Below are 12,229 nucleotides of genomic sequence, written 5' to 3'. Positions count from 1 at the left end.
GGCAGGTTTGGGTATAAGCTTCTCATAAACCAGAGCTTCTCACAACAAGTGTGATGGTTTCGGTAGGGAACGTTTCACCTTTCTGGACGAAACGATATTCGTTGCCTCTTCTCGATTTCAATTTTTTCCTAGTGTCAACATAGAACAACAAGAGTGTTGTGTCAATTTTTGGGATTTTTCGGGGTTCGCTTGGACATTTTTATACATTAATTGAGTTTTTTGTGCATTCATGTGCATAATTCAAATTTGAACTACAGGCACATGCTTTAATGCATATAAATTAGTTAAAAATTCAAATATGTGTCCTTGGTTGCCTGCTTAGGTCCCATGCAAGAAATGGAATGAATGTCAAACACCCTGCCACTGTCACTCGGCCGAAAACATTGAGATACCTGGTTTTTAAATTCTAGTAAATCCAAAACTCGTCTAAAATTCATGAAACTTGGCATGCTATCATGGAGCGGCATCAACATGCCGTGGTAAAATTTTTGTCCCATTTGGGGCAGGTTTGGGTATATGCTTCTCACAAACCAGAACTTCTCACAACAAGCATCATGGTTTCGGTAGGGAACGTCCCACCTTTGGGGACGAAACGATATCCATTGCCTCTTATTGCTTCCAAAAAATTTCTCGTGTCCACATAGAACAACAGGAGTGTTGTGTCAATTTTTGTGATTTTTCGGGGTTTGTTTGGACATTTTTATGCATTAACTGATTTTTCAATGCATTTATGTGCATAATTCAAATTTGAACTACATGCACATGCTCCAGTGCATATAAATTGGTAGAAAAATCAAACATGTGTCCTTGGTGCATGCTTAGGTCCCATGCAAGAAATGAGAATGAATTTCAAACACCAGGGCACCATTGATTGCCGGCAAAACATTGATGCCTGGTTTTTAAATTCTAGTAAATCCAAAACTCGTCTGAAATTCATAATACTTGGCATGCTATCATGGAGCGGCATCAACATGCTGTGGTAAAAATTTTGTCCCATTTGGGGCAGGTTTGGTATATACTTCTCAAAACCAGAGCTTCTCACAACAAGCATGATGGTTTCGGTAGGGAACGTCCCACCTTTGGGGACGAAACGATATCCATTCCCTCTTATTGCTTTCAATTTTTTTTCTCGTGTCAACATAGAACAACAGGAGTGTTGTGTAATTTTTTGTGATTTTTCGGGGTTCGTTTGGACATTTTTATGCATTAACTGAGTTTTCAATGCATTTATGTGCATAATTCAAATTTGAACTACATGCACATGCTCTAGTGCATATAAATTGGTTGAAAAATCGAATATGTGTCCTTAGGTGCATGCTTAGGTCCCATGCAAGAAATGGGAATGAATTTCAAATACCAGGGCACCATTGATTGCCGGCAAAACATTGAAATGCCCGGTTTTTAAATTCTACTAAATCCAAAACTCGTCTGGAATTCATGAAACTTGGCATGCTATCATGGAGCGGCATCAACATGTCGTGGTAAATTTTTTATCCCATTTGGGGAAGGTTTTGGTATATGCTTCTCACAAACCAGAGCTTCTCACAACAAGCATGATGGTTTTGGTAAGGAACGTCTCGCCTTTGGGGACGAAATGATATCCATTTCCTCTTATTGCTTTCAATTTTTTTTCTAATGTCAACGTAGAACAACAGGAGTGTTGTGTCAATTTTTGTGATTTTTCAGGGTTCGTTTGGACATTTTTATGCATTAACTGAGTTTTCAATGGATTTATATGCATAATTCAAATTTGAACTACATGCACATGCTCCAGTGCATATTAATTGGTTGAAAAATCAAATATGTTTCCTTGGGTGCATGCTTAGGTCCCATGCAAGAAATGGGAATGAATTTCAAACACCAGGGCACCGTTGATTGCCGGCAAAACGTTGAGATACTTTATTTTTAAATTTTAGTAAATCCAAAACTCGTCTGAAATTCATGAAACTTGGCATGCTATCATGGAATGGCACGCGACATGATGTGGCATTTTTCGTGTCCATTTTGAGAGAAGGCGCACTCGAATAATGACAACAAACAAAGGTATTTTGAAAAAATAGCTGCCACTTTAATATCTCAAACGTTTGTATAATTCAAACTGTGTGCGTTCTGTTAAGCATTCACGTGATGCCACGCATCTTGGTTTTAATGGTTATAGGAGGTGCCGTGCAGACAGCTGCTTGACCTTGACTGAACGGGAGGCGTGCGAGCGCAGTCCGGTGCGCAGACTGACCGAGAGGCGTGCAAGCTGACCTCGAATGCGCAAGCTCACCGGGAAGCATGCGAGCTGTACGCTGTGCAGGCTCACTAGGAAGCGATCCCTTTGATTTCCATGGCCACCCGCCTTCCTCTCCGTGCATGTGCCCCCCTCAGCGGCATGGGACGCCGCCGTCGAACGCTACCTCTCAGCGCCGCCAGTTGTCGTCCTCCCGCCCCCTGCTCGTCGACCCTGGGACGACATGATGCAAAGTAAGAGCAGGATTTGTGCATCTCTTCAATGCAAACGGTTCTTTTGGATGACCCGTGTGCAACCACTTACAAACAATTTGGTGCAATTTGCATCTGTCATATTGGGTATGTTACCATTTGTCAAACTAGAAAGATTGACATTTGTTGATCTATTAACATTGCCATTTGTCAACCTTGTAACACTGTGATTTGTCAAAATATGAAGCTAAAAATCACCAGCAGTATCTAATTTTTGCAATTAAAATTTAGTAATTAAGTATAGATTTGATTCATAGATTAAGCAGTCGTTCTTAATTTATACAAACAGTTCAACTCGACAGCTGAACCGACCAAACGTTTCCCCAATTGTTGCCAACCACATACTGAAATAGCTAGTTTAACAATATATACTTGCTAATTTTAAGTACTTTGTACAGTTCCACCACATCTATAGTCAGATGAACTGAACAAAATAGCCCCTAAATACTACTAATATTGTGGAGGGGCTTTGTACTACCGACGAGCTGGGCAACCGCAATACGGTGCCTGCCGCTGTTGCAGCTTCAGCGACGCTCACCGCAAATGCCCTCTGCCGCTCCAGATGACCCCTCTTGAAGCGGTGGTTCTCCTTGTAGATCTCCTGATTCCTCGCGTCTAAGGCGGCGTTTGCCGCGGTCACGGCGGCGGTAAGGTTCTTTGCATGCTCGACGAGGCGCTCCTCCTCCTCCCATAGGAACTCGGTGTAGCGCTCAAGGTCGCTGACACACGTGCGGGCATCCACCTCCGCCTCCCGCCTTTGGGCGGCGGTGGCGGAGCGGGTGATGACCCCGGCGGTCAACGATGGGCTAGCGGCCACGGCGGCCGACGGCGGGGTGGCGGCCACGACCACCACCTCCCGCCTTCGGGCCACGGTGGCGGAGCGGGTGATGGCCACGGTGGCCGACAGTGGAGTGGCGGCCATGATGGCCACCTCCCGCCTCCGGGCCGCGGCGGTGGAGCGGGCGATGGCCCTGGCTTTCGACGGTGGTGTGGCGGCAACGGCGTCCAGCAACAGCTGCCGACGGGCACCGGCGGCGGAGCGTGTGGTGGGTGTTCCGCACACCCAACAGGGACGCCACGCGCACTACACTATGCCGGGGACTGTGATACGTCTCCGTCGTATCTACTTTTCCAAACACTTTTGCCCTTGTTTTGGACTCTAACTTGCATGATTTGAATGGAACTAACCCGGACTGACACTGTTTTCAGCAGAATTACCATGGTGTTATTTATGTGCAGAAACAAAAGTTCTCAGAATGACATGAAACTTCACGGAACAACTTTTCGGAAAATATAAAAAATCCTTGCAAAAGATGAAGGCCAGGGGGCCCACCACCTGTCCACGAGGGTGGGGGGCGCGCCTACCCCCCTAGGGCGCGCCCCCTACCTCGTGGGCCCCCTGGAGCTCCTCCGACCTCAACTCCAACTCTATATATTTGGTTATGGGGAGAAAAAAATCAGAGAGAAGAATTCATCACGTTTTACGATACGGAGCCGCCGCCAAGCCCTAAAACCTCTCGGGAGGGCTGATCTGGAGTCCGTTCAGGGCTTCGGAGAGGGGAATCTGTCGCCATCGTCATCATCAACCATCCTCCATCACCAATTTCATGATGCTCACCGCCGTGCGTGAGTAATTCCATCGTAGGCTTGCTGGACGGTGATGGGTTGGATGGGATATATCATGTAATCGAGTTAGTTTTGTTAGGGTTTGATCCCTAGTATCCACTATGTTCTGAGATTGATGTTGCTATGACTTTGCTATGCTTAATGCTTGTCACTAGGGCCCGAGTGCCATGATTTCAGATCTGAACCTATTATGTTTTCATCAATATATAAGAGTTCTTGATCCTATCTTGCAAGTCTATAGTCACCTATTATGTGTTATGATCAATTAACCCCGAAGTGACAATAATCGGGATACTTACCGGTGATGACCGTAGTTTGAGGAGTTCATGTATTCACTATGTGTTAATGCTTTGTTCCGGCACTTTATTAAAAGGAGGCCTTAATATCCCTTAGTTTCCATAAGGACCCCGCTGCCACGGGAGGGTAGGACAAAAGATGGCATGCAAGTTCTTTTCCATAAGCACGTATGACTATATTCAGAATACATGCCTACATTACATTGATGAACTGGAGCTAGTTCTGTGTCACCCTAGGTTATGATTGTTACATGATGAACCACATACGGCATAATTCTCCATCACCGACCCATTGCCTACGAGCTTTCCATATATTGTTCTTCGCTTATTTACTTTTCAGTTGCTATTGCTATCATCACTACAAAATACCAAAAACATTACTTTTGCTATCTTTACCTTTTACTATCGTTACCACTACTATCATATTACTTTGCTACTAAACACTTTGCTGCAAATACTAAGTTTCCAGGTGTGGTTGAATTGACAACTCTTCTGCTAATACTTGAGAATATTATTTGGCTCCCCTTGTGTCAAATCAATAAATTTGGGTTGAATACTTTACCCTCAAAAACTGTTGCGATCCCCTGTACTTGTGGGTTATCAAGACTATTTTCTGGCGCCGTTGCCGGGGAGCATAGCTATATTCTTTGAGTCACTTGGGATTTATATCTGCTTATCATTATGAAGAACTTGAAAGATCCAAGAACTAAGATTTATCCCTCAACTACGAGGGGAGGTAAGGAACTGCCATCTAGCTCTGCACTTGATTCACCTTTTGTTTTGAGTAAGCTTGCGACACCTAAACCTACTTCTGCTATTCGTTCTGATATGTCGCATGTTATTGATGATGCCACTTCTGCTATACATGATACTTATGATGAAACTACTTCTATGCTTGATACTACTGTGCCACTTGGTGAATTTCTTGATGAACAACTTGCTAGGGCAAGAGAGAATGGAAATATTGAATCTAATAATACTGATGAAAGTGATGATGAAGACTTGTCTGTTATTCCTAAGGGTTATGTTTTTGAAAAAGAAGCTTCTTTAGCTATTTTAGCTTGCAAAGCTAGATACAAACTCAAGAGGTTATTAGCTAAATGGAATCAGCAATCTCTTAATGCTAGAATGAAGCCTGACCCTGCTTTTGCTACTTCACCTATCTGTGTTACTGATAAGGATTATGAATTCTCTGTTGATCCTGATATAATTACTTTGGTTGAATCTGATCCTTTTCATGGCTATGAATCTGAAACTGTTGTGGCACATCTTACTAAATTAAATGATATTTCCACCCTGTTCACTAAAGATGAGAGAACTCGCTACTTTTATATCCTTAAAATATTTCCGTTCTCATTAAAGGGTGATGCTAAGATATGGTTTAATTCTCTTGATCTTGGTTGTGTGTGTAGTCCCCAGGATATGATTTATTTCTTCTCTGCTAAATATTTCCCTGCTCATAAGAAACAAGCTGCTTTAAGGGATATATATAATTTTGTGCAAATTGAAGAAGAGAGTCTCCCACAAGCTTGGGGGAGGCTTCTCAAGTTACTTAATGCTTTGCCTGATCATCCTCTTAAGAAAAATGAAATACTTGATATCTTTTATAATGGACTAACCGATGCCTCCAGAGATTACCTGGATAGTTGTGCTGGTTCTGTTTTCAGGGAAAGAACACCAGATGAAGCTAAAATTCTATTGAATAATATGTTGACAAATTAAAATTATTGGACACCTCCGGAGCCAATTCTGGAGCCTATTCCTAAACCAACTCCGAAGAAGAGGGGTATTCTATTTCTCAGTCCTGAAGATATGCAAGAGGCAAAGAAATCTATGAAAGAAAAAGGTATTGAAGCTGAAGATGTTAAGAATTTACCTCCTATTGAAGAAATACATGGTCTTAATTTACCGCCTGTTGAAGAAACATATGATCTTAATCCATTACCTATTGAAGAAACTCATGGTCTTGATAACCCGACACAGGTAGTAAAGGTAAATTCTCTCTATAGATTTGATGAAGGTGATATCCCTCGTTATAAGTCTGCTAGACAATGCTTAGATGAGCTTGACAATTTCATTGTTAAACAAGAAAACTTTAATGCTTATTTTGGTAGACAATTGAAATATAATTCTGATACGCTTGAACACTTGGGTGATTATATGGCTAATGTTAAAGGTGAACTTAAACTTATTAGTAAACATGCTTCTATGGTTACCACTCAAGTAGAACAAGTACTTAAAGCTCAAAATGATTTGCTCAATGAATTGAATAGTAAGAATAATGATAATGATGTTAGAGTTATGACTAGAGTTGGTAAAATGACTCAGGAACCTTTGTATCCTGATGTGACACCCCGAGACCGATGCTCGAGAAGACTTCCATATGTTCCAGGTTTCACCGTGTGTTTTATTTGTGCCTGCCCTTTTATTTTTGCATTGCATCATGTCACCATGCCATCTTCTCATAAATCTTTTGCAACTCAACTAAATAATTGGCATGGATCTTTGATCCATTTAAACCAAGGGAATTCACCTAGTGACTTCTCTTTATAACATACCCTCCCGATAGTAGGGAGCTATATAAAATATTCCATTCATGTGGAATTACCTTGACACACTTGCAAATATTTCCCCATGCCTTCGTCCCATGCATCATCTCCTTCTCTTTTCCTTCTATTTCCTATCTTTTGCTAGTCCCATTTTCCCCTTCTCTTTTTATGTGCATTCTTTTCCTATAAATTCTAGACCGTGCCAGGACCACCTCCTCCAATTTTCAGATCCTTTGGACTTGTTTTGGTAGGGTTCAAAATGGCTCAAGTTTGAATTTAATTCAAACTTGAATTATTATTTTTGTATCTATAATATTTGCCAAGTCCATTTATTCAAATTGTGCATAATGCAAGGACTCCAGATACATTCTCATATCTCTCTCGCGCCTTCACTTTATCTTTGAGCTTTTCCCACATATTCTCTGTTTGAGGAAATTGTGAAAAGGAGTAAGAGGGGAAGACAGAGCCCAGCTCCAGCGGCAGCAATGCAGCCCAGCACCAGCAGCAACTGGGCTGGCCTCTAAGGCCCAGTCGCCCCAGGCCCATCCTGCCCTGTTAACCCTAGCCCAGGCCCCTCCTCTCGATCTCTCCTCCTTTCCTCCACCTCGCGCCACCAGGAGAGGACGCACGCGCCCGATGCCCAATGCCCTCTGCCCGATCCCATCTCCCTCTCCTTAATCTCTCTCTCGATCCCCAGGGCCGCCCCCACTCCCCTCGTCCAGTTCTCACGAGTGTCGCCCAGTGTTGGGGAACGTAGCAGAATTTTAAAATTTTCTACGCATCACCAAGATCAATCTATGGAGTCATCTAGCAACGAGGAAGAGAGGAGTGCATCTACATACCCTTGTAGATCACGAGCGGAAGCGTTCAAGAGAACGGGGTTGATGGAGTCGTACTCGACATGATCCAAATCACCGAAGATCCTAGCGCCGAACGGACGGCACCTCCGCGTTCAACACACGTACGGAGCGAGGACGTCTCCCGCGCCTTGATCCAGCAAGGAGGAGGGAGAGGTTGAGGAAGAGGGCTCCAACAGCAGCACGACGGCATGGTGGTGATGAAGCTGCAGTACTCCGGCAGGGCTTTGCCAAGCTCTTATGGAGGAGGAGAGGTGTTGGGGAGGGGAGGGGCTGTGCGTTGGATGTTGTATGCAGCCCTCCCCTCACCCATCTATTTATAGGGGAAGGGGGAAGGGGGCCGGCCCCCTCTAGATGAGATCTAGAGGGGGGGGGGACGGCGGCCAAGGGGAGGGGGGCTTGCCCCCCAAGCAAGGGGGCGCCCCCCTTTAGGGTTTCCCCCAACCCTAGGCGCATGGGCCCTAGGGGGGTGTGGCGCCCTAGCCCACTTGGGCTGGTTCCCTTCTCCATACAGCCCATAAGGCCCTCCGAAAGAGGTGGCCCCTCCCGGTGGACCCCCGAAACCCCTTCGGTGGCCCCGGTACAATACCGACATGCCCCCGAACCTTTCCGGCGACCGTATGACAACTTCCCATATATAAATCTTTACCTCCGGACCATTCCGGAACTCCTCGTGACGTCCGAGATCTCATCCGGGACTCCGAACAACATTCGGTAATCATATACAAGTCTTCCTAACAACCCTAGCGTCACCGAACCTTAAGTGTGTAGACCCTACGAGTTCGGGGGACATGCAGACATGACCGAGACGACTCTCCGGTCAATAACCAACAGCGGGATCTGGATACCCATGTTGGCTCCCACATGCTCCACGATGATCTCATCGAATGAACCACGATGTCGAGGATTCAATCAATCTGTATACAATTCCCTTTGTTAATCGGTACGTTACTTGCCCGAGACTCGATCGTCGGTATCCCAATACCTTGTTCAGTCTCGTTACCGGCAAGTCACTTTACTCGTACCGTAATGCATGATCCCGTGATCAACCACTTGATCACATTGAGCTCATTATGATGATGCATTACTGAGTGGGCGCAGAGATACCTCTCCGTCATACGGAGTGACAAATCCCAGTCTCGATTCATGCCAACCCAACAGACACTTTCGGAGATACCTGTAATGTACCTTTATAGTCACCCAGTTACGTTGTGACGTTTGGCACACCCAAGGCACTCCTACGGTATCCGGGAGTTGCACAATCTCATGGTCTAAGGAAATGATACTTGACATTCAGAAAAGCTATAGCAAACGAACTACACGATCTTTGAGCTAAGCTTAGGATTGGGTCTTGTCCATCACATCATTCTCCTAATGATGTGATCCCGTTATCAGTGACATCCAATGTCCATAGTCAGGAAACCATGACTATCTTTTGATCAACGAGCTAGTCAACTAGAGGCTCACTAGGGACGTGTTGTGGTCTATGTATTCACACATGTATTACGATTTCCGGATAACACAATTATAGCATGAACAATAGACAATTATCATGTACAAAGAAATATAATAATAGCCATTTTATTATTGCCTCTAGGGCATATTTCCAACAGTCTCCCACTTGCACTAGAGTCAATATTCTAGTTTCATTGTGATGAATCGAACACCCATGCAGTTCTGGTGTTGATCATGTTTTGCTCTAGGGAGAGGTTTAGTCAATGGATCTGCTACATTCAGGTCCGTATGTACTTTACAAATCTCTATGTCTCCATTTTGAACACTTTCACGAATGGAGTTGAAGTGACGCTTGATATGCCTGGTCTTCCTGTGAAACCTGGGCTCCTTGGCAAGGGCAATAGCTCCAGTGTTGTCACAGAAGAGAGTCATCGGGCCTGACACATTGGGTATGACTGTCGGATTTCGGGTTCCGGCAGACCCTTGAGGTTCGGACACTGGGGTGCGCGCGGAGATTTCGCCTCCTACCTACCTGCACCCCTCCGCCGTGCTAGGATCAAAACTATCGAAAGAACAACACAAGAGACACAGGGTTTATACTGGTTCGGGCCACCGTTGTGGTGTAATACCCTACTCTAGTGTGTGGTGTGTGGATTGCCTCTTGGGCTGATGATGATGAACAATACAAGGAAGAACAGCCTCGCGAGGGTCTGTTCTTGGCTGGGGCGATGAACTGCTGGGAGGAGTTCAGTCACCTTTCTCTCTCTCTCTCTCTCTCTCTGCTTCCAACCGGCCGACCCCTTGCCATGTGGGTGGCTGATCCTATTTATAGAGGCCCTGGTCCTCTTCCCAAATATTGAGCGGGAAGGGAGCCAACAATGGCGGGCTAATTTGAAGGGGGACAACAAGCATCAGCTATCCTGACAAAAGTAGTCTTCGCCTGCACAAAGCTCTGGTGATGATGCCGTCTTGGGCTCCACGGTGACCTCCGTCTCGTAGTCCTCCTGGTCTTGGTCTCGTTGCACCGGAATGGCAACCTTTGCCTGGTGTTTCGGTACTCCGCGGCTGCGCTTGCCCCCTTTGCACCAAAGAGGAAAGGAGGACGCTGCGCGGGCTGGCACCCGCCTGGCGCCCTGAGTTGTCATGGCTTGCGTCATGGGCACCTCATGAGGTACCCCGCCTTGATCTCTCCGCCTCCTCGTGAGCCTGCCTGATGAGGCCGTGCCTGAGGAGGCTCCGCGTCGTCCGCCCCGCGAGGCTTGGCCCCTCGCGAGGGTCTTGAGTTTGAGTTGGTGAAGATGGGCCGTGCTGGGCGCCCCTTTGAGCCACGCCGCAGGCCGCAGGCAGGCAAGTCTGGGGACCCCCGTTCCCAGAACGCCGATAGTAGCCCCCGGGCCCAAGGCGCGCCCGGACTTGGCCGTGAAGGGAGGCGGAAGGGCAAGAGTGAAGCGTCGCGGGCCCTAACAGCCTGTGGCCTTAGGCGCCGCGCGGCAGTTGATTGGACGTGGGCGGCACTGCTCCCCCACGCCCTCCTTATTTTGCACCTTGCTAGGCGGACCCGTAGCCATACACAGCCGTTCCCCTTTTATCGCTCGAGCGCTTCCTGTCCTTCCTCTGCTCGAACCCTGGTTTCTGTTTTCAATTCAATCTCGAATCCTTCCTCCCCCCTTTCCTATCGCCATGGCCCCGACGAAGAAGGGAGGAGGGAAGAATCCCGTGTCTCCGCCTCGCCCGCCGCCGTTGGCGGCCCCCGCCGAGGGCTTGGGTAAGGTCAGCTTGGTTCTGGCCACCATATTCAATGAATGCGGGAGAACGACGGCTTGGCCCGCGTCCCACTTCTCCATCGACAGGATAGTTACCGAGGTCCCGTATTTTGCCAACGCCCTGTGGGCGGGTCTAGTTCCCCCCTTTTCTGATTTCTTCAATGCCGTGCTCTCCCACTATTAGATCCACATGATGCATCTAAGTCCTGAGTCCATCACCCTCCTTTCGGTCTTCACCTTTGTTTGCGAAGCCATGGTGGGCATCCCTCCTTCAGTTGCCTTGCTGCGCCACTTCTTCTCGCTGCATCTTATCGACCCTACCCAATGTTGGGCGTGCGTGAGCTTCGTTGCCGCGTCTGAGACTGCGGCCTCTGGGATTGACTTCAAGCTCCCCCTGCCTGCGGTTGGGTTCCGCGAGCGGTGGCTGTATGTGGACGCAGGGGTGCCCAGCCCCCTGCTATCGGAGCCGACCTCGCCTGCCGTCCCCAATTCGGGCTGGGGCCAGGAGACGCTCGAGAGCCCCCGGATCGTCTTCGTTTGGCGCCGCTTCGCGCTCTTGAGGTCGCTTGGCATGATAGCGCCCAAGGTGGTGAAGGATTTTCTGCTATGCCGTGTTGCTCCTCTTCAACGCCACTCTCGCCGGATGTGGGCCTTCCGTGGGCGCGAGGGTAGTATGAGGCTCCAGGAAGAGGACCTGGCTCCTGAGGTGCTGAAGACGGCGCTCTTGACCTTGGCCGGGGACCCTGAGGGAGTCCTGGATTAGGGGGTGTTCGGGTAGCCAGGCTATACCTTTAGCCGGACTCCAGGACTATGAAGATACAAGATTGAAGACTTCGTCCCGTGTCCGGATGGGACTTTCCTTGGCGTGGAAGGCAAGCTTGGCGATGCGGATATTCAAGATCTCCTATCATTGTAACCGACTCTATGTAACCCTAACCCTATCCGGCGTCTATATAAACCGGAGGGTTGTAGTCCGTAGGCAATCAACTCCATATACAACAATCATACCGTAGGCTAGCTTCTAGGGTTTAGCCTCCTTGATCTCGTGGTAGATCTACTCTTGTACTACCCATATCATCAATATTAATCAAGCAGGACGTAGGGTTTTACCTCCATCAAGAGGGCCCGAACCTGGGTAAAACATCGTGTTCCCTGCCTCCAGTTACCATCCGGCCTAGATGCATAGTTCGGGACCC

The sequence above is a fragment of the Triticum urartu genome, chromosome 1, assembly GCF_003073215.2.
Source record: "Triticum urartu cultivar G1812 chromosome 1, Tu2.1, whole genome shotgun sequence".
NCBI lineage: Eukaryota > Viridiplantae > Streptophyta > Magnoliopsida > Poales > Poaceae > Triticum > Triticum urartu.
This window is presented reverse-complemented; position numbering follows the sequence as displayed.